Here is a 27,523-nt window from a genome sequence, read left to right as displayed (position 1 = left end):
CACAATAAGAATGGGGGCTAAAACATAGCTACAAATACTTCCCAAGGCTACACTATTCCTGAAAAGACGTAGAAGAACGAGAAGAAAATTTCATATTTAGGTAATTTTGACGAACAGATTCGAGGGACTGACGCATGGATAATTTACATTGGCAGTGTCGTAGTAAGCGGCGTTGTCTGCTACGCTACATTTTTACCCTTTTTTGTTTTATGGTATGCAATGGGTGGTTAAACTTTATTTTCTTTTAATAAAATTTCCCAGGGTCTGTGACCGCATGTCCACGTGTAGAACTTTCGGCCACTATCGTAAGTGGCCTTCCGCAGAGTGTGTACTCCTCTATTACTTGTTATTGGTGGAGAGAGGAGACTGGAAAGCGGGCAACAGTAGTGGCGTAACGCACTCGTATTTACTTGTTGCCTAGGGCCGTTATGCGATGTATGTGTTAAAGCTTCAGTTGCCGAACTACAGCTCCCCTGCCGCACGATGTCAATTCGCAACAAAGCCCTCGCTACCACCCAAGTACCTTTCCTTGCCGTGCCATCCCAGATAGCACAGTAAGCCGGTTTCAAACTTGTTTCCAGCTGTAAAGTTCAAGTATATAAGCTTGATCAAAGCTGGAATATTCAAGCCTGTTAGCTGGATTCTAGCTTGAAATAAACATCAAAGTTGGCAGAGTTCAAGCTATATTTCAAGCTTGACTTGTCAAGCTTGGCTCCAGCTGTATCTACACACGTGGAATACAGCCTGGTATTTACAGCTTGTTTTAAGCTATATAAATATTAATCTGAATTTATTGAACCTAATTAATTACGTTACGTAATATTTAACATTTGTAACATTAACGTACCGAACTGTTTTCTAGTATAAAACAAACTTGTCAACGAACCACAACCATTAACGCGCGTCACAAAGGTAAAATGGCCGTAAACGTAACTTTACGTTACGTAATATTTAACATTTGTTAACATTAACGTACCGAACTGTTTTCTAGTATAAAACAAACTTGTCAACAAACCACAACCATTAACGCGCGTCACAAAGGTAAAATGGCCGTAAACATAGCAAGGCTCAGAAAAGTAAATAAAATAAGATAAAACAGAACTGGAGACAGCCACACTCAAACCAAACTCCGCGCCGTCATGACGTCACACACGACAACACCCTTACGTCACGGCTTATAAACGCTTGTGGCGCTTCCCGTGGACGTCTATGGAAGCTATGCTGCGCGCGCATCTGCTGTACAGCCTTCCAGGGAAATTACAGTTTATTTCAAGCTTGGGAAAATTATTTTAATTCAAGCTTAATTTTTTACAGCTTGATGTAAACTGTGTAACAGGTTGATTTTTCAATCTTGAATTTTCAACTGAACCTAAACTCAATACCCACCTTGAAACAAGCTGTGTAACAGGTTAATTTTTCAATCTTGAATTTTCAACTGAACGTAAACTCAATATCCACCTTGAAATAAGCTTGAGTGCTAGCTGGGATCTACGTACGTATGGGCCAATTTTTTTGTGCTGAATGTACTTAGAATCTTTCCGGACTATGAATGGAACTTCTATCTGTAGTAAAACTTTGCGTCACCGTGGTTTGGATGTCATTGGAAACTGGGATGATCGTATATCGCTGCACTCGGTCGCTCGCCTCGACCGCGCCACACACGAGCGATTTGCCAAGCATTCAACCAGTCTTACGAACACCGCCGTGATGAGAAGTTTTGCTATGGGAAATGAACTGCTATGTTTAGCAGCAGTGGCAGTTAAAAAAACGAGAATTGTAATTTACTGAACTTGTTTCTTGAGAACTGGAGGTTACTTTACTGACTGTGCTACACTCTTCACAGATGCCAAGTGAGTCGTGTAGCATTCGCACAATTTGTTTTGCAAACTCGATGTAACTGTAGAAATGTGGTCAACAGCACAGCTGATTACCATAACTCATGTTGTAAATTGTATGGGGGAGATCAGATTATATGACATGCCAAAGGACTTCAGCATAACTGTATAACAGATTTGTCCTAAACACTTGAACTTATATGCCCATTAAGTATTGCAGTATGTCATTCTGTTTCGAAGTTAGAAACTTTAATAATGCGCGTATCGGTAGTTGCTTAATAAATAACTCAAAATCATGAGATATTGTCCAATGTATCTTGACTATCATGAACTTCCCATCCGTTAATTATACTGCTTCAGCACAAGCTCCAAAACGATAATCACTGTCCACGATCACAGGGTGTATTTTGTAATAACTCTTAAGAGAAATGACAACTCCTACCTCAACTTCAGTTTTCTGCAAACATTCTTACTCAAAGCGAAACGAAACAAAACTACATAAACATTCTTAAGACGAAGAGAGAGAACAAATGTGGTAAACTGGGGTTTTGTAGCAATTAATGTTTCAGACAATGGTAATTCGTTTTGTCCTTAGTTTTAATCTGTTAGATGTTTCAAATAATAAAATTTAACTACTCGTAAACAATGGAAAGTTATTCTCTGTTGTCAAAATTGACATAACAACAATTCAGTCTACAGAAAACCTGTTTCGCCATCATTTGGAAGTCGACTTTTAGTTTTATGTTACATATCTTTTTCATAAAAAATCTCGATACTTTCAATATATATTTTATTTGACGCGTCTGCTTAACTTCTTTCAATTTTAATTACAGAATGCGGATTAATAATGGCCCACCACTAACAATCCTACGACCGAGAACTGGTGAGTTCACTGAATTCAAAATTGTGTCATATGCGTCTTTCAATTCACTAAATAGATGAAACTGCAGAGGATTAAGACGTCTTTTCACAGGTCATATATTACAGTACTGTGTGGCCGCAATTGTTTGCCGCCAACACTGCTGCAATGTGGCTGTTACACACAGCCGTAATGCGTTGTTGCCACGAATTATTGCTGATAATGGATCAGCCTATTCCAAGTAGTTGTCGATGTATTGCTAAGGCGTTGTCCACAAAGGATGGAGAACATTTCTTTCGTACTGCCCAGAAACATCTATCTTTGTCCACGGCTGTAAATGCTTTCTTCTTACCCTCCTCTTTCTCACGCTAACGACGTTCCAGTTTTAAGTCAGGTGATCGTAGAAGTCAAAGGGCCGGGGGTGCAGGGTTCCGGACATCTCACCAATTACTTAAAATAAACTAACGAAAAAAGGAAATGACTATCGATTGTCAGCAAGGCCAACGATAGATTTAAACTATCTGTACATGCATAGAACTAACAGCTATCACCAATCCCTGTTTTAGCCAAGACCCAACTGTTGGCCTACTGGAGTTCAGTAGTTGTGAGTCATTTCCGTTCTGACTTACATTATTTTAAGGTAAGAGCTGCCGTTCATTTTTCTGCCCTGTGTTTCTATTGAATAAGTTTGTAACAACAAGAAAGAACAGTAAAACTGATTTTGATTCGTTTGCTAGCGTTATGGTAAATTAAAAGTATGGGCTCACTATTATAATCGCCAGATTACCTACCTACAGCAGTTAAATGTTAGCACTGGAGTCATTGTGTGGAGGCTGGCAGAACTTCGAGTTTGTAATATTTCAGTTTTCACAAGGTAACGAAGCGGTAAATATCGTTACAAATAACATTCAGTTAAAATCAGCGCATGAAAATTCATTCGATTTGTCTGCGACGTGCAAAAATCGCGTTAATTAACAAAAGTATCGCACCAATGGCGATGGCTGAATTTCTTCAAAAAATTTGCTCAGTATTCTGTCATTAGTAGCTCAAATGCCAAAATATCGTTCAATATGGTTACCCGGGCGGTACTCAATAATGAAAACCTGTTCCGATACGGAAAGATGAGGAGAGGTCTTTGGAGACCATAGGAGTATACGATGACAGCACATTCTATAGTTTCTAAAATATTTTTGCAGTTGGCTGCTTGAATTCGTCTGAGCCGACTGCGCCCTGCATCCCTCGCTCCCCATAGTCCAGAATCTATTTACGATCTAAAGCCAGCAATTCCATGCACAAACAAGTATGAAAATAAACATGCATTCAAGCACTATCAAATGACTAAACTTGCATAATTAAAAGGAAAAACATGCAATGTCAGAATTCAGTCCTGTTGTGACGCATTTTTTTTTTTGTAAAACAGTGTGAAAATAAACATGCATTCAAGCACTATCAAATGACTAAACTTGCACAATTAAAAGGAAAAACATGCAATGTCAGAATTCAGTCCTGTTGTGACGCATTTTTTTTTCTTTTTTTTTTTTTTTTTTTTGTAAAACAGTATGCAATAACTAGTTTCTCCAAATTCCCCACCGGCATGGTGTAGCTCTGTGTGTTGAACCTCTGAGCTAGCAATCCCTGGATTCGGAAGGCGAGGTGGTTTGAATCCATCCTCCGGCCACCTTGAAAATGGTTTTCTGTGGTTTCCTATTTTCAGTTTAGGCAAATGCAGGGTTGACTATAGGCCACAGCCAATTCCTTCACAGATTCCAATCCCCTTAAAGATGTAGCCCATCTGTTTAAATGAAAAGAGTAGGCGAGCCTAACGTCTCTTCGGAGACCCTCGGCACAAAAAGTCATATGATAAAAAAATAAAAAAATTAAATTCTCCTCATTTAGTCTCGTGCATTTGTCTGTCGGGATACTCTTTAAGGCAGAAAATATTTCTGACATTTCATCAAGTTACAGATTTATGCTTCAATGAGGAAATTCGAGAATGTGTAAGGCTGAATAAATCCAGATCCTTTGCATTTTCGCTACCAAAAATTGTTCTAATGGTCATATGTTGAACAGAGACCTCTTTATTCCGAAACTCTTGTCAGTAATAATAACGGTGTCCCAAACAATTTGCGCTCATGCATTCTTGATCACTCTCTCATCTCAAATCGAGACTGAAACTGAAAGAAGAAGAGTGTAAAATGACGGAGGAGGAAGGGAGACTGGAGGATGGCTGCTTCTTAGTGGTTTTCCAAAATACAGAACTCCTAAATAACGACATTATATCTCCGTTTGGTGAAAACTCCGAGATAATTTTCGAATAAAGTGATTTATCGCGCTTTATGAACATTTCGGAATAAATGAAAAACATGAGTATTTATACAAATTGAACACCCGCCACCCCCTTTGACAAAGTCCCGGCTACGTCCATGAATATTCCACTTCATTTCGAACGAAGGCGCTCGTATGTGGAAACTTAACTTGGCACTCTGGCTCCACAGCTCTGATCGGTAGCAGTCGGAAGACTTCGTTTCTTCGTGATTTGCAGATTTTCGTTGTTCTACAGCGTGCTCCAACATCCACTCCATTAATACGCTACTGGCCATTAAAATTGGTACACCAAGAAGAAATGCAGATGATAAACGGGTATTCATTGAACAAATATATTATGCTAGAACTGACATGTGATTACATTTTCACGCAATTTGGGTGCATAGATCCTGAGAAATCAGTACCCAGAACAACCACCTCTGGCCGTAATAACGGCCTTGATACGCCTGGGCATTGAGTCAAACAGAGCTTGGTAGGGGTGTACAGGTACAGCTGCCCATGCAACTTCAACACGATACCACAGTTCACCAAGAGTAGTGACTGGCGTATTCTGACGAGCCAGTTGCTCGGCCACCATTGACCAGACCTTTTCAATTGGTGAGAGATCTGGGGAATGTGCTGGCCAGGGCAGCAGTCGAATATTTTCTGTATCCAGAAAGGCCTGCACAGGCCCTGCAACATGCGGTCGTGCATCATCCTGCTGAAATGTAGGGTTTCGCAGGGATCGAATGAAGGGTAGATCCACGGGTCGTAACACATCTGAAATGTGACGTCCACTCTTCAAAGCGCCGTAAATGCGAACAGGAGGTGACCGAGACGTGTAACCAATGGCACCCCATACCATCTCGCCGGGTGATACGTCAGTATGGCGATGACGAATACACGCTTCCGCTGTGCGTTCACCGCGATGTCGCCAAACACGGATACGACTATCATGATGCTGTAAACAGAACCTGGATTCATCCGAAAAATTGAATTTTTGCCTTCGTGCACCCAGGTTCGTCGTTGAGTACACCATTGCAGGCGCTCCTGTCTGTGATGCAGTGTCAAGGGTAACCGCAGCCATGGTCTCCGAGCTGATAGTCCATGCTGATGGAAACGTCGTCGAACTGTTCGTGGAGATGGTTGTCGTCTTGCAAATGTCCCCATCTGTTGACTCAGGGATCGAGACATGGCTGCACGATGTGTTACAGCCATGCGGATAAGATGCCTCTCATCTCGACTGCTAGCGACACGACGCCGTTGGGATCCAGCACGGCGTTCTGTATAACCCACCTGAACCCACCGATTCCATGTTCTGCTAACAGTCATTGGATATCGACCAACGCGAGCAGCAATGTCGCGATACGATAAACCGCAATCGCGATAGGCTACAATCCGACCTTTATCAAAGTCGGAAACGTGATGGTACGCATTTCTCCTCCTTACACAAGGCATCACAACAACGTTTCACCAGGCATCCTTTGCATATCACTGCATCTTCTTCCAGTCGGTTAAATTTCGCGTCTGTAGCACATCATCTTCGTGGTGTAGCAATTTTAATGGCCAGTAGTGTATAACTGCTGTCAAAAACTTGAATAACGACCTTTTAGAGCGTGGATCGCTGCGAGACTTTCAGGAAGAGAGTCAGTGAGGTCCTGGAAGATACCGATGGGGATGTGGAGCTATGCGGACTCTTAGTATCGTGGCCAGCTGCTTTTGGTTTCGCAGCTGAGGATCCATGGCACGTACGGCCCAATCTAGGTGGTTCAATAGATCCTCGATTGGGTTTAAATCCGGGGAGTATGGTGGCCAGGGGAGCACAGTAAATTCTCATGGTACTCTTTGAACCACCCACGTAGACTGTGAGCCGTATGACATGTTGCATTGCCCTGCTGGTAGATGCCATCGTTCCTAGGAAAAAGAGATTGCATACAGGGGTAGCATAGTCCCCAAAGATAGATGCATACTTGTGTTGGTCAATTGTGCCTTCCAGAAAGACGAGATAATCCAGGGAATGCCACGAAAACATTCCACAGACCGTAACTGTTGCAGGATATTCGCTTTCAGATGTTTCACGCCGAAAACGCTGTTGTTGTTGTGGTCTTCAGTCCTGAGACTGGTTTGATGCAGCTCTCCATGCTACTCTATCCTGTGCAAGCTTCTTCATCTAATAGTAGCTACTGCAACCTACATCCTTCTGAATCTGCTTAGTGTTTTCATCTCTTGGTCTCCCTCTACAATTTTTACCCTCCATGCTTCCCTCCAATACTAAATTGGTGATCCCTTGATTCCTCAGAACATGTCCTACCAACCGATCCCTTCTTCTAGTCAAGTTGTGACACAAACTCCTCTTCTCCCCAATTCTATTCAATACCTCCTCATTAGTTATGTGATCTACCCATCTAATCTTCAGCATTCTTCTGTAGCACCACATTACAAAAGCTTCTATTCTCTTCTTGTCCAAACTATTTATCGTCCATGTTTCACTTCCATACATGGCCACACTCCATACAAATACTTTCATAAATGGCTTCCTGATACTTAAATCTATGCTCGATGTTAACAAATTTCTCTTCTTCAGAAACGCTTTCCTTGCCAATGCCAGTCTACATTTTATATCCTCTCTACTTCGACCATCATCAGTTATTTTGCTCCGCAAATAGCAAAACTCCTTTACTACTTTAAGTGTCTCATTTCCTAATCTAATTCCCTCAACATCACCCGACTTAATTCGACTACATTCCATTATCCTCGTTTTGATTTTGTTGATGTTCATCTTATATCCTCCTTTCAAGACTCAGTCCATTCCGTTCAACTGCTCTTCCAAGTCCTTTGCTGTCTCTGACAGAATTACAATGTCATCGGCGAACCTCAAAGTTTTTATTTCTTCTCCGTGGATTTTAATACCTACTCCGAATTTTTCTTTTGTTTCCTTCACTGCTTGCTCAATATACAGATTGAATAACATCGGGGAGAGACTACAATCCTGTCTCACTCCCTTCCCAACCACTGCTTCCCTTTCATGCCCCTCGACTCTTATAACTGCCATCTGGTTTCTGTACAAATTGTAAATAGCCTTTCGCTCCCGGTATTTTACCCCTGCCACCTTCAGAATTTGAAAGAGAGTATTCCAGTCAACACTGTCAAAAGCTTTCTCTAAGTCTACAAATGCTAGAAACGTAGGTTTGCCCTTCCTTAATCTAGCTTCTAAGATAAGTCGTAGGGTCAGTATTGCCTCACGTGTTCCAAAATTTCTACGGAATCCAAACTGATCTTCCCCGAGGTCGGCTTCTACAGGTTTTTCCATTCGTCTGTAAAGAATTCGCGTTAGTATTTTGCAGCTGTGACTTATTAAACAGATAGTTCGGTAATTTTCACATCTGTCAACATCTGCTTTCCTTGGGATTGGAATTATTATATTCTTCTTGAAGTCTGAGGGTATTTCGCCTGTCTCATACACCTTGCTCACGAGATGGTAGAGTTTTGTCAGGACTGGCTCTCCCAAGGCCGTCAGTAGTTCTAATGGAATGTCGTCTACTCCGGGGGCCTTGTTTCGACTCAGGTCTTTCAGTGCTCTGTCAAACTCTTCACGCAGTATCGTATCTCCCATTTCATCTTCATCTACATCCTCTTCCATTTCCATAATATTGTCCTCAAGTACATCGCCCTTGTATAGACCCTCTATATACTCCTTCCACCTTTCTGCTTTCCCTTCTTTGCTTAGAACTGGGTTTCCATCTGAGCTCTTGATGTTCGTACAAGTGGTTCTCTTTTCTCCAAAGGTCTCTTTAATTTTCCTGTAGGCAGTATCTACCTCACCCCTAGTGAGATAAGCCTCTACATCTTTACATTTGTCCTCTAGCCATCCCTGCTTAGCCATTTTGCACTTCCTGTCGATCTCATTTTTGAGACGTTTGTATTCCTTTTTGCCTGCTTCATTTACTGCGTTTTTATATTTTCTCCTTTCATCAATTAAATTCAATATTTCTTCTGTTACCCAAGGGTTCCTACTAACCCTCGTCCTTTTACCTACTTGATCCTCTGCTGCCTTCACTACTTCACCCCTCAGAGCTACCCATTCTCCTTCTACTGTATTTCTTTCCCCCATTCCTGTCAATTGTTCCCTTATGCTCTCCCTGAAACTCTGTACAACCTCTGGTTTAGTCAGTTTATCCTCATCCCATCTCCTTAAATTCCCACCTTTTTGCAGTTTCTTCAGTTTTAATTTACAGTCCATAACCAACAGATTGTGGTCAGAGTTCACAAACGCCCCTTGAAATGTCTTACAATTTAAAACCTGGTTCCTAAATCTCTGTCTTACCATTATATAATCTATCTTAAATCTGTCAGTATCTCCAGGCTTCTTCCATGTATACAACCTTCTTTTATGATTCTTGAACCAAGTGTTAGCTATGATTAAGTTGTGCTCTGTGCAAAATTCTACCAGGCGGCTTCCTCTTCCATTTCTCACCCCCAATCCATATTCACCTACTACGTTTCCTTCTCTCCCTTTTCCTACTACCGAATTCCAGTCACCCATGACTATTAAATTTTCGTTTCCCTTCACTACCTGAATAATTTCTTTTATCTCATCATACATTTCATCAATTTCTTCATCATCTGCAGAACTAGTCGGCATATAAACTTGTACTACTGTAGTAGGCATGGGCTTCGTGTCTATCTTGGCCACAATAATGCGTTCAATATGCTGTTGGTAGTAGCTTACCAGCACTCCTTTTTTTTTATTCATTATTAAAACTACTCCTGCATTACCCCTATTTGATTTGGTATTTATAACCCTGTATTCATCTGACCAAAAGTCTTGTTCCTCCTGCCACCGAACTTCACTAATTCCCACTATATCTAACTTTAACCTATCCATTTCCCTTTTTAAATTTTCTAACCTACCTACCCGATTAAGGGATCTGACATTCCACGCTCCGATCCGTAGAACGTCAATTTTCTTTCTCCTGATAATGACATCCTCTTGAGTAGTCCCCGCCCGGAGATCCGAATGGGGGACTATTTTACCTCCAGAATATTTTACCCAAGAGGACGCCATCATCATTTAATCATACAGTAAAGCTGCATGCCCTCGGGAAAAATTACGGCCGTAGTTTCCCCTTGCTTTCAGCCGTTCGCAGTACCAGCACAGCCAGGCCGTTTTGGTTATTGTTACAAGGCCAGATCAGTCAATCATCCAGACTGTTGCCCTTGCAACTACTGAAAAGGCTGCTGCCCCTCTTCAGGAACCACACGTTTGTCTGGCCTCTCAGCAGATACCCCTCCGTTGTGGTTGCACCTACGGTACGGCTATCTGTATCGCTGAGGCACGCAAGCCTCCCCACCAACGGCAAGGTCCATGGTTCATCGGGTGAGACTGTAAGTGGTTATTGCACACATTAATGTAACTAGTCCCTGTAGTAGCCGCCGCTGACTGCATTGTTGTACGCTTTGTCACTGATCCGTTCTGTCGCTGTCTTGGTTACGTTGCGGCACTTTCGTTGCGATGTTTTTCGGAAATGACTGGCGATGCGGTTGCTGGCCCATCGTGGAGCTCATGGGAGCTCAAATCACAGGTTTGTATTTTCCGCATTGCGTACTTAACACGGAGCGTGTTCTCTGCACCCCACCTGTACCGCCAGCAATTCCTATCCGCTACCCGCTCGCCCCGCTAGCGTGACGCTCGTGTTATAGTTCGTGAGCAGTAAGTAGAGGCATTCTATTTGTTTGTTATTTACAGGAATGTAGAATGGGAAAACGAGACAACCACGAGTTTGATAAATGTGACGTGTACATTTACGATCAGAGTTATGGAACAAAAAAAAAAAAAAAAAAAAAAAAAAGAAAGAAAGAAAGGCTTTGAGCACTATGGGACTTAACTTCTGAGGTCGTCAGTCCCCTAGAACTTAGAACTACTTAAACCTAACTAACCTAAGGACATCATACACATCCATGCCCGAGGCTGCATTCGAACCTGCGACCGTCGGTCGCGCGGTTCCAGACTGTAGCGCCTAGAACCGCTCGGCCACCCCGACCGGCAGTATATACAAAGACAGAAGTCTGAAAAAGTACATTCTCACTGCTACCATCTTAGTAGAAGATCTGAAGTAACGAACCATAATTTTATTCTACATAGATTCTTTAGACTCTTGAAGGTTTCTGGAGCTACTTTACGTATGTCTATCGTGTTCATGGGCAGCAAATATCCAATTTTCTTTTTCCTTTTATTTCCGGTCTTACATTATGGTTTGCATCCTGTAACTGGTCGGAAATGTAATCATCATCATCATTATCATCTGTGTTCTTCCCAATTATCCATTTCATAATGATCGACCTTTTTAGCATATATTCTGGTTACATCGTCTGAATATTACATTTTAGTTGAAATGTGGGCGAAATTCGCGACAATATTTAAGAGAAAGAATGCTTTTTTTGAGCATTTCTTGACACGTTTCAACTTTCGGTAGTCATAGAAGCCAGACCGCAGTTACTAGAAAAACTTGCTTTTCACTGTTTAAAGACCTTTTTCTATTTGCAGACGGATTTTAGTTATTTTCTGATTGTTTCGTCGCTATAATTTCGAAAACTAGACGCTGCGATTGAGCTTTCCGTTGTAGCTACTGCGGCGGAGAAAGCATGGGTGTAAACCTTGAACTTTAGTTGGTTACATCGTATGTCATTACTAATGTTTACTCCTCGAGTTCACCAGTTAAAAGTTTGTAAAGCAATTGCGTTAGTAGCTGCAATGTAAGCGAGGCTGTGGTTGAGTGTGGTTGCCATACCTGTTGTTATGCGCGCTAGGTGCCTATTCATCAGCGAAGAATGGCAATTTCGTGGTTGCATTCCAATATAGCACTGCCGCGTTCAGTTGCAGAGGTCCGGCAATATAGCATATGCAAGCACGCGGCGCATGAAGGCGCAAAATCAAATAAATGGATTACGTGATATTAGCGCTTTATGTAGATTTATGTGCATAAAAACATAACAGCTGTCTTGTTAATACACATCACCACCAGGCGAACTGCGGCAATTTGCATTCAGCATTATTAGGACAAAACGACTAATCGTAGAGCAACGAAAATTCAGCCCTGCAAATAGAAAAAGGTGGTATCTTTAAAGTATGTAAAGAAAATTTTTCTTCTAATGACGGTCCGACTTCTATGACTACTCAAAGCTGACACGCTCTAAAATATGCTCGAAGGAGCACGCTTTCTCTTAAATATGATCGCGTATATCGCCCCCTTTTCAACTAAAAAGTAATATTCATACACCATACAGAAGTAGATATTTCTACGCTTCCGGTAAGGTACAACACATCGATGTTCATCATGCGATGCAACCAATGCATGAGCTGTAAGTCAGGGGTCAATCATTATGAAACTGATAATAGGGCAGGTATTCACATGTGGCTCTCCATTCAGTCCTGTCATTTCCTACACTCTTCGTTTTCTCATAAGTATTTCTTACCCTTATACTATCCACCATCTTGTATCTTTTGCGTTTTCTTCTCCTTCTTCGATTCTCCACTGCTTCCATAGCGTCCATCAGAAAACAGCCACTTCTCATCCACTGTCTAAGCCAATTCCTTTTCCTGATTATCTTTAAAATTTCTTTCTCTTCCCCCATTCTTCTCAATACCTCCTCATTTCTCACTCCGTCTATCCATTTTAGTTCCATCCTCCTACAAATCCACTTCTCAAGTGCTTCTTTTCTTCTTTCTTCGTCTTTCCTCATTGTCCATTCTCAACTCCGTATGATGCCGCGCTCAATATGAAACACTTTGCTACTCTTTTCCTCAGGTTCCTGTCCAAGCACCCCGACAGAAGCATCCTTTTCTTATTACATGCTTCCTTGGCCATTGTTTCTTTCTCTTCCCCCATTCTTCTGAATACCTCCTCATTTCTCACTCCGTCTATCCATTTTAGTTCCGTCCTCCTACAAATCCATTTCTCAAGTGCTTCTTTTCTTCTTTCTTCGTTTTTCCTCATCGTCCATTCTCAACTCCGTATGATGCCACGCTCAATATGAAACACTTCGCTAGTCTTTTCCTCAGGTTCCCGTCCAAACACCCAGACAGAAGCATCCTTTTCTTATTAAATGCTTCCTTGGCAATTGTTATATGTGTTTTCATCTCCTTATTACAAATGGCTCTGAGCACTATGGGACTTAACATCTGAGGTCATCAGTCCTCTAGACTTAGAACTACTTAAACCTAACTAATCTAAGGGCATCACACACATCCATGCCCGAGGCAGGATTCGAACCTGCGACCGTAGCAGCAGCGCGGTTCCGGACTGAAGCGCCTAGAACCGCTCGACCACAACGGCCGGCCCTCCTTATTACATCTGGCATCATAGGTAATAACACTTCCCAGCTATTTGAAAACACTAACTTGTTTTATATCTTCCTATTCTAACTTAATAGTTGTTCTTACTTTTCTTGCACTTGTCATCAAACGTTTTGCCTTTTTCTTATTAGTTCTAATTCAGAATTCCTGACAGGTCTTATTTAATTCATTTAACATACCAGTCATGGTTCTTTTGCCCCATGCGAACAACACCATATCATCCGAAAATCCAATGCATTCCATCCTCCTACCACCAATCCGAGCTCCTTTATTTTACCTCAAACATTTCTGAATAATATGCTCCAAATATACGGTAAACAGCATTAGGGAGAGAAAGCAGTCTTACCTCACTCCCCTTCCAATTGTGCTTACCTCTGTAATCTTATTTCCAATCTGTACTGGTATTTGCTGTTGTAGATATAGGTTTTTAATCAGCCTTCTGTCCATCCAGTCGACACCATTCGAATGGCCGTTAATTTGTTCCTCTGTACTCTATCATGGTTTTCCTCCAAGTCAACGAAAACAGTGTAAACTTTTCCTCCTTTTTCAATATTTCTCTTACCTAAAATTCTCGGCGGTCCTATTGCATCTCTTGCCTCTTCTAAATCCATACTTTTTCCAGTCTTTCGCGAAGTCTTCTATTTATCACCCTCAATAAACCTTTTGCTGCATGAGAAATTAGACTTCTTAAATCTCCACAATTCTTAGCATTCCTTCTCTTCTCCGTTGGTATCATTACAGCCGAGAGAAAGTCATCCGGCCATTCACGTTTTCCATTATTTTATTACATAGATATGTTAACTCTTTAACACCACTAATCTAAAGGTTCTTAAACAAATCTGCTGGTAATACATCAGTTTCACTTGATTTATAATTCTTCAACTTAAAGCTCTTTCTACTTCTCCTTCCAAGATGCAGCATCCTTTGTCCTCTTCTACAACTCTTGTCTCATCTTCAAATTCAATATGTAACGCATTTGTGAAATTCATAATTATATGTCCGTACTTGTGAACAACTATAAGATATTAATATAAATATTAGACTGTTATTTTAAACTAATTTAATGAATTCATTGAGGATTCCACCAAAGCGTTACAGATGCCTTGTATCAGCGAGACATATCGACGAGAAGCAGTCCGACACTAAAAATGTACCAACTACTTAAACTGACGGTGTTCCAAGTGCTCCAATGCAGGGTGTATACATTGCAGGATACTGAAACATTGTACGTGTGTCCAGTTATTGGTGCGCTCATAAGAGTATGCTGGTGTATGGCAGTCGCAGTGTTCTGTCCTGACGCAGTTTCAGCTGATGTTCCATGACTATCGCTTTTGGCTAAATTTCCGAAATTTTAAGAAAAAGGTTGGAATCGGACTGGGAAAGTAGCTTGGCCTTGAGCACTATAATATTTGCACCTCATGATGTAATTTAAATTACGAAACCGGTCGTGCCTTTTATGAAGGACTTACAGCAGTTGTAGCGGTTTTTATTCAACATGCAGAAATGTGGCTGTGGATGCCAGTCCAATAAATTGTTATGTTCAAAAAATTAAAAGTTGGTCTTTCTGCCACCAGATAAAAATATGATGCTGTAAGTAGCCAGAATGCGAAATGTTTCCTGTTTCGCCGTCAGTATGCTCTTTGTCCCTTGACGACGTGTTTTGATTTATTTTGTGAAATGACTGTTAGTGTAAAGGGTTAAGAAGGTTAAAGTTTTGCTCACGAAGCGCAATGGAAATTGAGAAGAAAGACCATGCAGTACTGGCAAAGTTGTTTTTATTAGAATGTCAGCAATAGCAAGAAAATAGCCAAGAAAAAAAGTGTTGCCTTATTTATTGAACGCCCCACATAGTGTAGTGCATTATACACTGAAGCGCCGAAGAAACTGGTATAGGCATATTCAAATACAGAGATATATAAATAGGCAGAACACGGCGCTGCGGTCGGAAACGCCTATATAAGACAAGTGTCTGGCGCAGTTGTTAGATCAGTTGCTGCTGCTCAAGATTTAAGTGACTTTGAACGTGGTGTTATAGTGGGCGCACGACCGATGAGACACAGCATCTCCGAGGTAGCGATGAAGTGGGCATTTTCTCATATGACCATTTCACGAGTATACCGTGAATATCAGGAATCCGGTAAAACATCAAGTCTTCGACATTGCTGCGGCCTGAAAAAGATCCTGCAAGAACAGGACCAACGACGACTAAAGAGAATATTTCAATGTGACAGAAGCGCAGCCCTTCCGCAAATTCCTGCATATTTCAAAGCTGTGCCATCAACAAGTGTCAATGTGCGAACCATTCAACGAAACATCATCGACATGGCCTTTCAGAGCCGAAGGCCCACTCATGTACCCTTGATGGCTGCACGACACAAAGCTTTACGCCTAGCCTGGGCCCATTGATGATGGAAACATGTTGCCTGGTTGGACGAGTCTCGTTTCAAATTGCATCGAGCAGATGGGCTTCTACGGTATGGAGACAAGCTCATGAATCCATGGACCCGGCATGTAAGCAGGCGACTGTTCACACTGGTGGAGGCTCTGTAATGCTTTGGGGCGTGTGCAGTTGGAGTGATATGGGACCCCTTATACGCCTAGATACGACTCTGACAGGTGACACGTACGTAAGATTCCTATCTCATCACCTGCATCCATTCACGTCCATTGTGCATTCCGACGGACCTGGGCAATTCCAACAGGACATTGTGAAACTCCGCACGTCCAGAATTGCTACAGAGTGGCTCTAGGAACACTCTTCTGAGTTTAAACTCTTCCGCTGGCCACCAAACGTCCCAGGAATGAACATTATTGAGCGTATCTGGGATGCCTTGCAATGTGCTGTTCAGAAGAGATCTCCATCCTCTCGTACTCTAACGGATTTATGTACAGGCCTGCAGGATTAATGGTGTCAGTTCCCTCTAGCTCTACTTCAGATATTGGTCGAGACCAAGCCACGTCGTGTTGCAACACTTCTGCGTTCTCACGGGGGCCCTACACGATATTAGGCAGGTGTACCAGTTTCTTTGGCTCTTCAGCGTATTTTAAAATAGACTTTTACTCATATACGTATGACTCAAACACGTTTTCTCTTTCGTGAAACTTATTGTGAGAAACGATTTCAGAAAATAAAAACTAACTTATTTGTCGATTTGAGGAGGAAAAGAATAGGATCTCGTACAGGAAGACCCTGCGCTTTCTGGGTGCTTCTTTAAACTGGGAGATTTTCGTAAGGGACACCTGTTATATACTAAATTGCAAACATAACCTCTTTGTGCTTAAGCGTTTGATATTGTTTGGCACGTACTCAACAGTTCAAAGAACGTCACAGTTAGGCGTAAGAATAGCGACTCATTGTTTTCTCAGGTCGGTCACTCTTTAACCTTTATGTAACGAGCGTTCGCGCCTGATTTTAACACTACGCAGAAGACTGCTGGCCTCGCGCGCGGTGTGCAAGCAGAGCTCGCAATTTGTTCCCAGAATTGATAGGAGTCCTTTTGGTTTGGAGTCGAGTTGAGGGTCTGAACCAAAGGCTTCGCCGACTCTGTGACTGTCTTGGCTGCAAATATCTAGACATGTGTTATCGGGCTGGGAGTTGCACGACATCCCTCGATAAGGCAGTGGTGCACTGCAAAAAGGGAGCAGCTATTCGGATAGTCGCGTACTTGTGCAGTGCGCATGGGTTTCTTTTAGGCCAGGCTATAGTTTGAGGAACGTGAAGAACTCTCTCCAGTCGATACGCAGAAAGGCAAGTCAGACTGCGTCAAAATGTTATCAGTATTCGTACCAAAGTTCCCGAATTTACTGCCCTCCAAGAAAGCTCTCGCGCTCATATTATTCTTGGGACCGAGAGCTGGCTGAAACTTGAAGCAGAAAGCTTTGAGATATTTAGCGAGTCATGGAACGTATATCGGATAGACAGATTAGACGCCATATGATGGGGACCGTTCATTGCATTTGATAAAAATATTGTCTCTATTGAGATTGAAGTTGAGTGTGACAGTGAAGTTACCTGCTCGCGTATAACTGCTCTGGGTGAAAGCAAATTAATTGTTGGATGTTTTACCTGTCACTCGATTCCGCTGTGACAGTTTTACAGTCATTCAAAGAATGTCTACTATCATTAGCGTGTAAATACCCAGATCAGGCAATACTGGCTGGAGGCGAATTTAACCTGCAGAGTGTATCTACATCTACATCTACATGGATACTCTGCAAATCACATTTAAGTGTCTTAAGTGCCTTCACAATTCTCTATTATTCCAACCTCATATAGAGCGCGGAAAGATTGAACGCTTATTATCTTCCCGTTCGAGCTCTGATTTCCCTTATTTTATCGTTCCTCCCTATGTAGGTCGGTGTCAACAAAATATTTTCGCATTCGGAGGAGAAAGTTGGTGATGGGAATTTCGTGAGAAGATTCTGTCGTAACGAAAAACGCCTTTCTTTTAATGATGTCCAGCCCAAATCCTGAATCATTTCTGTGACACTCTATCCCATATTTCGCGATAATACAAAACATTCTGCCTTTCTTTGAAGTTTTTCGATGTACTCCGTCAGTCCTATCTGGTAAGGATCCCACACCGCGCTGCAGTATTCTAAAAGAGGACGGACAAGCGTAGTGTAGGCAGTCTCCTTAGCAGGTCTGTTACATTTTGTAAGTGTCCTGCCAATAAAACGCAGTCTTTGGTTAGCCTTCCCCACAACATTTTCTATGTGTTCCTTCCAATTTAAGTTCTTCGTAATAGTATTACCTAGGTATTTAGTTGACTGGGGCGTCTGTGGATTCATTGCGAGGGGTACAGACAGATAAGGTACAGAAAGATAATCTTCCGAAGTACTTTTGAAAACGTTTTCTGAAAACTATCTTGAGCAGCTAGTTCGGCAGACCACACGCATTGGAAATATCTTAGACTTAGTATCTACAAACAGGTTGAACCTTATCGACAACGTCAGTACAGATACGGGGATTACTGATCATGGTACCATTAGAGCAACTAATGTTACGAAAGTCAAAAACAGTCACGAAGGCTAGGAGAGTGTTTCTGTTATAAAGAGCAGATAAGCAGTCGTTAGCATCTCACTTACAGTGAACTGACACCAATCCGTTCCATTAAGATGGACTTAGAGGAGTTATGGACAAAGTTTAAGCAGACTCTAAATCATGGTATGAGAAATGTGCCTACTTAGTGCAGTAAACATGGAAAAGGCCCAAAATGGTTTAATAACTAGATTTGGAAAATGCTTGGGAAGCAATGGCTGTTACACGCTCGGTTCGAAAGAGAACGCGCAAACGACGACAGGCAAAGGTTAGAGAAATTCGTGCGTCTGTGAAAAGATCTATGAGCGAAGCGTACAGCTACCACCGTCATACCTTAGCAACTTACAAATAACGTCTCGTCATACCTTAGAAATGGATGTGGCCGAAACCCGAGAAAATTCTGGTCCTCTGTAAAATTTCTAAGCGGGTCCAGTCATTTGTTAACCAGTCCAGTGTGGCAGTTAAAGTTTTAAATATCGCAGGAGAATCGTACAAACATACTGCCGTTTGACTATCGAACAGATTCCCATATGGAGGCGTACTGTAGTATTAAACATCTCTGGCATAGAGAAATAACTGAAAGAGTTGTGCCAGCCGGAGTGGCCGAGCGGTTCTGGGCGCTTCAGTCTGGAACCGAGCGACCGCTACGGTCGCAGGTTCGAATCCTGCTTCGGGCATGGATGTGTGTGATGTCCTTGGTTTAGTTAGGTTTAAGTAGTTCTAAGTTCTAGGGGACTTATGACGTAAGATGTTGAGTCTCACAGTGCTCAGAGCCATTTGAACCATTTGAAAGAGTTGCAAACACAAATCACTAAGTCCGGATGGAATCCAATTTCGGTTTTACAAATAGTATCCTAAGGCACTGCCCCTTATATACCTTGGATTTATCGCGAATATCTCGCCTAACGCAAAATCTCAAGCAACTAGAAAAAAGCGTGAGTGACTCCTCTATATAATAAGGGTAAAAGAACGGATCGACAAAATTACAGACCAATATCCATAACTTCGGTTTACTGCAGAATATTGCAATATTGTACTCAGTTCGAATATAATAAATTTTCTCAGACCGAGCAGCTTATGTCCACGGATCAGAACGGTTTTAGAAAGCATGGCTCGCGCGAAATTCAGCTTGCCCGTTTCTCACATGATATACTGCGAACTACTGATGAATGGCAACAGGCAGATTCCGTACTTCTAAATTTCCCGAAAGCATTTGACACGGTGCTACACCGCAGACTGTTAACGAAAATACCAGCATATGGGATAGGTTTCCAGTATGTGAGAAGCTCGAAGGCTTCTTAAGTAATAGAACCCAATATGTTGTCCTCGACGGCCAGTGTTCATCAGACACAAGGGTATCGTCAGGAGTGCGTTAGGACCGCTGTTATTTTCTACGTACATTAATGATCTGGCAGACAGAGTTGGCAGCAATCTGTAGTTGTTTGCTGATGATGCTGTGGTGTACAGAAGACGACGAAGTTGAGTGATTGTAAGAGGATACAAGATGACATATATAATTTGTAGTAGGTGTGATGAATGGTAGGTAGCTCCAAATGTAAAAAAAAAATAGTAAGTTAATACGGATGAGTAGGAAAAACAAACCCGTTACGTTGCACCACAGCATTAGTAGTGTCCTGCTTGAAACAGTCACGTCGTTTAACTATCTGGGCGTGACGTTGCAAAACGATATGAAATGAACATTTGAGGATTGTAGCAGAGAAGGCGAATGGTCGACTTCGGTTTATTGGAAGAATTGTGGGAAAGCGTGGTTCATTTGTAAAAGAAGTGTGCATATAGCACGCTAGTGCGACCTGTTGGAAATGGACTGTGGGACCCAACTGCTGAGGTCATGGGTCCCTAGGCTTACACACTCCTTAATCTAACTTAAACTAACTTCTAAAGACAACACACAAACACCCATGGCCGAGGGCGAACTCGGACCTTCCACGGGGGAAGCCGCGTGGACCGTGACAGGACGCCTAGACCGCGCGGCTAACCCGCGTGGCTGCGACCTGTTCTTGAATACTGGTCGAGTGTTTGGGTTCCGCATCAGGTCGGATCAAAAGAAGACATCAAAGGCAGGTCGCTAGATTTGTTACTGGTAGGTTCGAACAACACGCAAATATTGCAGATACTCTCAAGGAACTCAAATGTGAATTCATGGAGGGAAGGCGACGTTCTTTTCGAGGAACACTATTGATATAATTTACAGAACCGGCATTTGAAGTTGACTGCAAAACGATTCTACTGCCGCCAATATGCATTTCGCGTAAGGACAACGAAGATGAGCCACGAGAAATTAGGGCTCATATCGAGGCATATAGACAGTCGTTTTTCCCCCATTCTGTTTGCAAGTGGGGCAGGAAAGGAAACGCGGAGTAATGGTACAGGGTACCCTCCGCCGTGCATCGAATGGTTGCTTGCGGGGTATCTATGTAGGCGTACATGTAGAACAAAACAGCAACGTCATACACTGCCTAATATAAAGTTTTACACCACCTTTCTGACTTGTAGTTTGTATTCTTTAATCGGAAACCTCTTTCTCAACACTGTTGTGATAATTACGTGCCGCTGCGAGTGTAATGGAAGTGAAACTAACCCAGCATTTTCAGGTAAGTTCAGTCCACAGTGCCGTGTCTACAATCGTGAACAGGACAGTATGGCTTTCCAGTCTGTCAGCATACCTAGAAAGCGCATTTAAAGCCTAGACTATGCTCGCCTCTTAATTTTACGTCAAGGCACGTTATCGGTACTGCAAGTTACTATGCGACTTCATGACCACCACAGCAATGTCGGTGGAACATTCATCCGGTATCATCGGACTTGAAACATTGCAGATCCGCCCCACAGAGACCGCTCGCATTCAACAACTCTGCCTGATTCCAGAGAGAATTTTCAATCTGCAGCGGAGTGTTCGCTGATTTAAAACTTGTGAACTGTGAGCCTGACCGGAACTCGAACTTGTGAACAACCTTTTGTTCTCAGTCACTGCATATCGTGTCATGCTCGAAGCGTACTCACGTCTTTTTTGTTTTGTTGTTATCATAGTCACTAATCTACTTTTATATATTTTAATCTTGTGTGCGACGTTTCCTTTCCGTGTGGTGTGCGTCAGTAGTTTGTATGCTAGAATGAACCAATTCCCAATCCGTCGCGGGTACCTACGACTCCTCCTTAGAATAGGAGGCTGCACCACTCTGCTCCCTAGCGACACTTGCTTCACCCATACCTGTACGCCATTTAAAATCGACCGAGTTAAAAAATGTGGGCTATACACTGAAGTGACAAAAGTCGTGGGATAGCAATATGTACATATACAGGTGGTGGTAGTATCGCGTACAGAAGGTGTGAAAGGGCATTGCATTGAAGGAGCTGTCATTTGTACTCAGTGATCCATGCGAAAGGTTTCCAGCGTGATTATAGTCGCACGATGGGAACTAACAGACTTTGAACGCGGAACGTTAATTGGAGCTAGACGAATGGGATGTTCGATTTCGGGAATCGTTAGGAAATTCAATATCCGAGATCCAGAGCGTCAAGAGTGTGTTAAGAATGCCAGATTTCAGGCATTACCTCTCACCAAGGACAGTGCAGTGGCCGACGGTCTTCACTTAACGCCGAGAGCAGCGGCGTTTGCGTAGAGTTGTCAGTGCTAACAGACAAGCAATGCTGCGTGAAATAACCGTAGAAATCAATTGAGACGTACGACGAACGTATCCGTTAGGACAGTGGGGCGAGTTATGGCGTCAATGGGCTATGGCAGCAGACGACCGAAAGGAGTGCCTTTGCTAACAGCACGACATTGCCTCTAGCGCCTCTCCAAGGTTCGTGACCATATCAGTTGGATCATAGACGACTGGAAAACTGTGGCCTGTTCATAGGAGTCCCAATATCACTTGGTAAGAGCTGATGGCAGGGTTTGAGTTTGGCGCAGACCAAGTTGTCAACAAGGCACTGTGCAAGCTGGTGGTGGCTCCATAATGCTGTGGGCTGTGTTTACATGGAATGAACTGATTCCATTGGTGCAACTGAACCGGCTATGTTAGGCTAAGTTAGGCTACTTGGAGACCATTTGCAACCATTCACGGTCTTCACGTTCCAAAACAACAATGGAATTTTTATGGAGGACAATGAGCCATGTCAGCAGGCCTCAATTGTTCTTGATTGCTTTGGGAAACATTCTGGACAATTCGAGCAAATGATTTGGCCTTCAGGTCGCCCGAAACGGGACATAATCGAGAAGTCAGTTAGTGCACGAAATCCTACACCGGCAACACTTTCGCATTTATGGACGGCTATAGAGGCAGCATGGCTGACTGAGCCGGCCGGTGTGGCCGAGCGGTTCTAGGCGCTTCAGTCTGGAACCGCGCGACCGCTACGGTCGCAGGTTCGAATCCTGCCTCGGGCATGGATGTGTGTGATGTCCTTAGGTTAGTTAGGTTTAAGTAGTTGTAAGTTCTAGGGGACTGATAACCTCAGATGTTAAGTCCCATAGTGCTCAGAGCCATTTGAACCATTTGAACCATGGCTGACTGATTGCTGCATGGGACTTCCAACGACTTGCTGAGTCCATGCCACATCAGGTTGGTACACTACGCTGGGCAAAAGGAGGTCCGACAGGATATTAGGAGGCATCCAAGAGTTTTGTCACCTCAGGGTAATTATTGTTTGTAAATTACTTGATTGCTGGATTCTTTACTTCTGAACTGGCATTAGTTAGTAGACTTAAGTCTGTCAATGATTTGTGTCTGACCAACATGACTAATAATAATAATAGTAATAATAATAATAATAATAATGATGTATGCAGCACCATAACAACTACCATGTAGTTACTGTTGTCTTTTATTTTCAGTTAGTTCGTTTATCCGTTTCAGCTTGAGTACTGAAGCAATTTATGGTCCACTGCAGGAACCACATACAATTTGGAGAAGAAATTTTCGTGAGATATCTAGCATTTGTTTTATGTATGTCTCACTTTTATTGTCATAGACACACGGTGCAGAAAATAAAGTACGTGTGTAGTGGGTGGACTACGTGAAGAAGATGTTGTTCATACATTCTTTTCACGAGGTGCAACTTTCACCACATCACGTCGTGTTTTAATGATAATATCTGAAAAAAGAAATAATTGTTAGTAACTTGTGTACAATCATAAAATGTATTCGCAAAATTGCGTATTTGGTACCACCATAGCTATACAATTTACTGGAAACAAATGAAAATTTGTATCAGAATGGGACTCCATCCCGGATTTCCCGCATTACGCGAGTCGCCTTAATCACTTCGGGTATACGAACGCGCTTCACGGACAGACTGAGACTTCCATAAGTTCCGTGTCTCCTTCTCGTAGAGCTGGCACAGTTACGTGATTCCACATAGGGAGGGACTTATTTAGTTTTCTTGACACGCTGTTTTGGCTTTGGCATGAAATACATTAGGGGGCACAGTGTCTGTATTTGACGGTATCTGTAAAGTTAGACGCATAGTTTCTTCAGACATGCATGCATGTGGTAGTATCATATTCGCAATTTGTGGATACATTTTATGATTTAACGTGGCTACAAATCGTCAGCAGTGTCTGTTCCTGGGATGCAGACATTGGGGAAGTATGGAAGTTTGGGCCTGTTCGTGAAATGTGCTTGGATAGCCAAAGCGATTGAGGCATCTGATAGCGTAACGCAGAGAATCTGGGTTCGATTGCTCGGCCAGCACAAAATTATCGTATGTTTCTAGTAAATTTTATAGCTATGGAGGGTACTGTATTCGCAGTTTGCGTCCCAAAGATTGAGTAGCAAGGTAGATCAGAAGTATGAACTTTGTCAGAAAAGCTCCGGGACAGGCCTTTTTTTTAATTTGTAAGTTTGCAGCACTAAAGAGGAGCAAATGTTGTTTTTATGTTACGTGGGATGTGGGCGTCCTTGAAATTACCTTGGCCATGTTTCGCGCAAACTCAACAGGTGGCAGGGCTGTGCTTATCAAATGGTTCAAATGGCTCTAAGCACTAAGGGACTTAAAATCTGAGGTAGTAGTCCCCTAGACTTAGGACTACTTAGACCTAACTAACCTAAGGGCATCACACACATCCATGCCCGAGGCAGGATTCGAACCTGCGACTGTAGCAGCAGCGCGGTTCCGGACTGAAGCGCCTATAACTACTCGGCCACAGCTGCCGGCTGTGCTTATCAACACACTGTTTGGATTTTTGGCGCATTACGTACGATGACACAATGGGTGCTGACTGTGAGCAAAGAGTGAAAATTAAGTTCTGTGTTAAGCTCGGGAAAACCACTAGTGAAACGTGGAAAATGATAAGCAAGCGTATGCAGGCGAGGCACTTTCAAAAAATCGTGTTTTTTAGTGGCACAAAAGTTTTCGTGAATGCGGACACTCAGTGCAAGACGATCCCAGAGTTGGTAGCGCGTCTGCAGCCCATAACGATCCAGGCGTGGAGTGTGTAAGATATTTATTGCAAGGAAACTGTCATGTAATTGTGATGTGTGACATGAGATTTTTCGTGAAGATTTAGGGAAAGGGATACTTATTGCAAAACTCGTCCCTCACACACTAACAGACGAAGAGAAAGAGGAAAGACGAAGCACTTTTGCTTAACTACTGGACAGAGCCAGACGTGATCCCACGATTGTCAAAGCCTGTTCAGGGGTTGAAAGTTGGCAGTATGCCCCACACGCACAGCGTTAAAGAGCTGAGAGGAGGAGTGCTGGATCATCAGAAAAAAACCCCAAGCGACAACCTTCGAGAACAAAGACAATGTCCATCACATTCTTTGATAGTAAAGGATTAGTTCAGCGAGTGTATGTTCCTCCAGGTCAAACAGTGAACCAAACGCTTTACGTCGAAGTCTTGAAGCGTTAGCAACAAGCAATTCGCCGTCGCCGCCCTGATTTGTGGCATTCTCGGGACTGGTTCTTACTGCTTCACAATGCAATACCCCATACTGCATACCGAGTATATGGCCAGACATTCTGTTACTGCCATTCCACATCCGCCATATTCTCGCGACATCTCGCCTTGCTATTTTTTCTTGTTTTCGCGAGTGAAAAGGCTTCATCAAGATATCGCAGACATCCAACGGGCCGTGGCAAGTGAGCTTGCAAACATGGCAGTTGAAAATTTCCCTGCTTGCTTCCAAGACCTCCAGAAACGGTGGCAACTGTGTAGGTAACCAAGGGGACTACTTCGATGGGAGCTAGGATCATTACTTGGTAGGTGCAGTTTTCTATCTTGAAGAAAACCAGTCCAGGGACTTTTCTGACAAAGGGAGTATTTTGGACGGTATCATGTAGATGGCTATAATAAGAACGACATCAATAAATGATTATGATATTGATATTAGTGTCGTCATGAAAAGGGGGTTAGGTAACAGGGTGCGTCATTGTGAGAGACACAATGCTCGAGTTATTCGTCCGAGATTTCCGCAGTCACGTTAATGTGGCCACCTGTTAAAAAACTGAATAACCGCTTTTTGCAATGCGGACCGCTGCGAGATGGGCAGGAAGATAGTCAGTGAAGTTCTGGAATGTACCGACAGAGATCTGGAGCCACGCCGACTACAGAGTAAAGTTTCCCGGTTGAGGAACCGTGGCGCGAACAGTCCGATCGAGGCGGTCCCTTAGATTCTCCATTGGCTTCATATCCTGGGAGTTTGGTGGCTAGGCGAATACGGTAAACTCATCCTGATACTCTTTGAACCACCCGCGTACACCGTGAGTCGTATGACACTTTGTATTGCCCTGCTGGTAGATGCCATCGTGCCGAGGAAAAATAAACTGCCTGTAGGGATAGAAATCCAAGGATAGAAAGAACTTGTGTTGTTCCACTGTGCCTTCCAGAACGACGAGATCACCCAGCGAATGCCACAAAAAACATTTCCCAGACCATAATGCTCCGTCCTCCGGCCGTTCACGCCAACGAGCAACCGTCCGATGGAGCATAAAACATGATTCATCTGGAAACGCCACCTGTCGCAAACGAGTGAACGTCCAGTTCGGTATTGGCTTACAAATTTGAGTCTTCGTTGCCGATGGACAGTAGTTAACATGGGTGCATGAAGCAAGCGTCTGCTACGGAGGGCCATACGCAGCAACGTTCACTAAACTTCTCTTTTTGGGTGGAGCCACAGTCACAGTAATGTTTTTGGATGATTTAGCTGAAATAACTTTTATTTTGTTGTGTACAATTCAAGTCTAAAAACTTATTTATGTGTCTAAAGACATCAGAGTGGTATGAAATACAAGTCCTCGTCAGAAAAGCATATCTGGTCATATATCCAGATCTGGTACTAGTAAATATGTGAACATCTGTAAAACGTCTAAATAAGTTGCAGACTTTCATTTCTAGATCCTATAGCGCTACTGTTATATGAAACTGCTAACCAATAAACAAGTATGCGCCACGCTATTAGGCAACTCAGCTTTTAGACATTTCACGCCTTACAAGGCAACGGCCATCCGTTCCATGGAGCACAAAACGTGATTCATCTGAAAACTTCACCTGTCGCCACTCGCTGTAGGCCCTGTAGCGGTAGTGACGTGTAAATTCCAACTTTCGTCGCCGATGAACAGCATTCAGCATGGTTGCATGAACCAGGTGTCCGCTGCAAGGCAGATGGGCAGCAATGTTTGCTGAACGGCCGTTGAGTAAACACTGTGGGTAGCCCCTTGTTTTACCTGGGCGGTACGTAACTCAACAGCTGCACGTCTGTTCGCCCGAACACGATCCGCAGCCATCGTCCACGCCTGTCATCTGTGGCCCGCGGTGCACCACAGTCGCTTCGGCGCCGGTGTTAGGTGGCAGCGTTCTTCAAATTTTATGTACCCTCCAATACTGCTGCCGCCTCCCGTCTGAACGTGGTTATTCCGCGTTGACGTCGAACATAGGCTGTGGTCTCTTTAACGTGACTGTACTGTGACTATTAGTAAGCGACTACCCGGTAACCCAGTGCAAGTTGCAGGTTGCCTATCTATTGGTTTCCAGGGGCAACGAAATTTTGGTTTTCAATAGTTCACGGAATTATTAATCGAATTTAAAAATTTAAAATGCTATCATAATCTACTCATTAAGAGTTGTAATGGTTATGTTAAAAATTTAACACAACAGGACTAGTATTA

At 42.9% G+C, this 27,523-nt stretch overlaps 1 protein-coding gene across 5 annotated transcripts in view; it reads right to left on the bottom strand.

Moving 5' to 3' along the window:
* The window catches only part of LOC126174781 (axotactin), a 567,513-nt gene that overhangs the window by 333,526 nt on the left and 206,464 nt on the right, over window positions 1-27,523 (bottom strand). The gene's annotated exons all lie outside the window — the stretch shown is intronic.

This window comes from Schistocerca cancellata, chromosome 3 (assembly GCF_023864275.1).
Source record: "Schistocerca cancellata isolate TAMUIC-IGC-003103 chromosome 3, iqSchCanc2.1, whole genome shotgun sequence".
Lineage (NCBI taxonomy): Eukaryota > Metazoa > Arthropoda > Insecta > Orthoptera > Acrididae > Schistocerca > Schistocerca cancellata.
The sequence above is the reverse complement of the archived record's forward strand: the minus strand, read 5'-3'. Positions and strand labels throughout refer to the sequence as shown.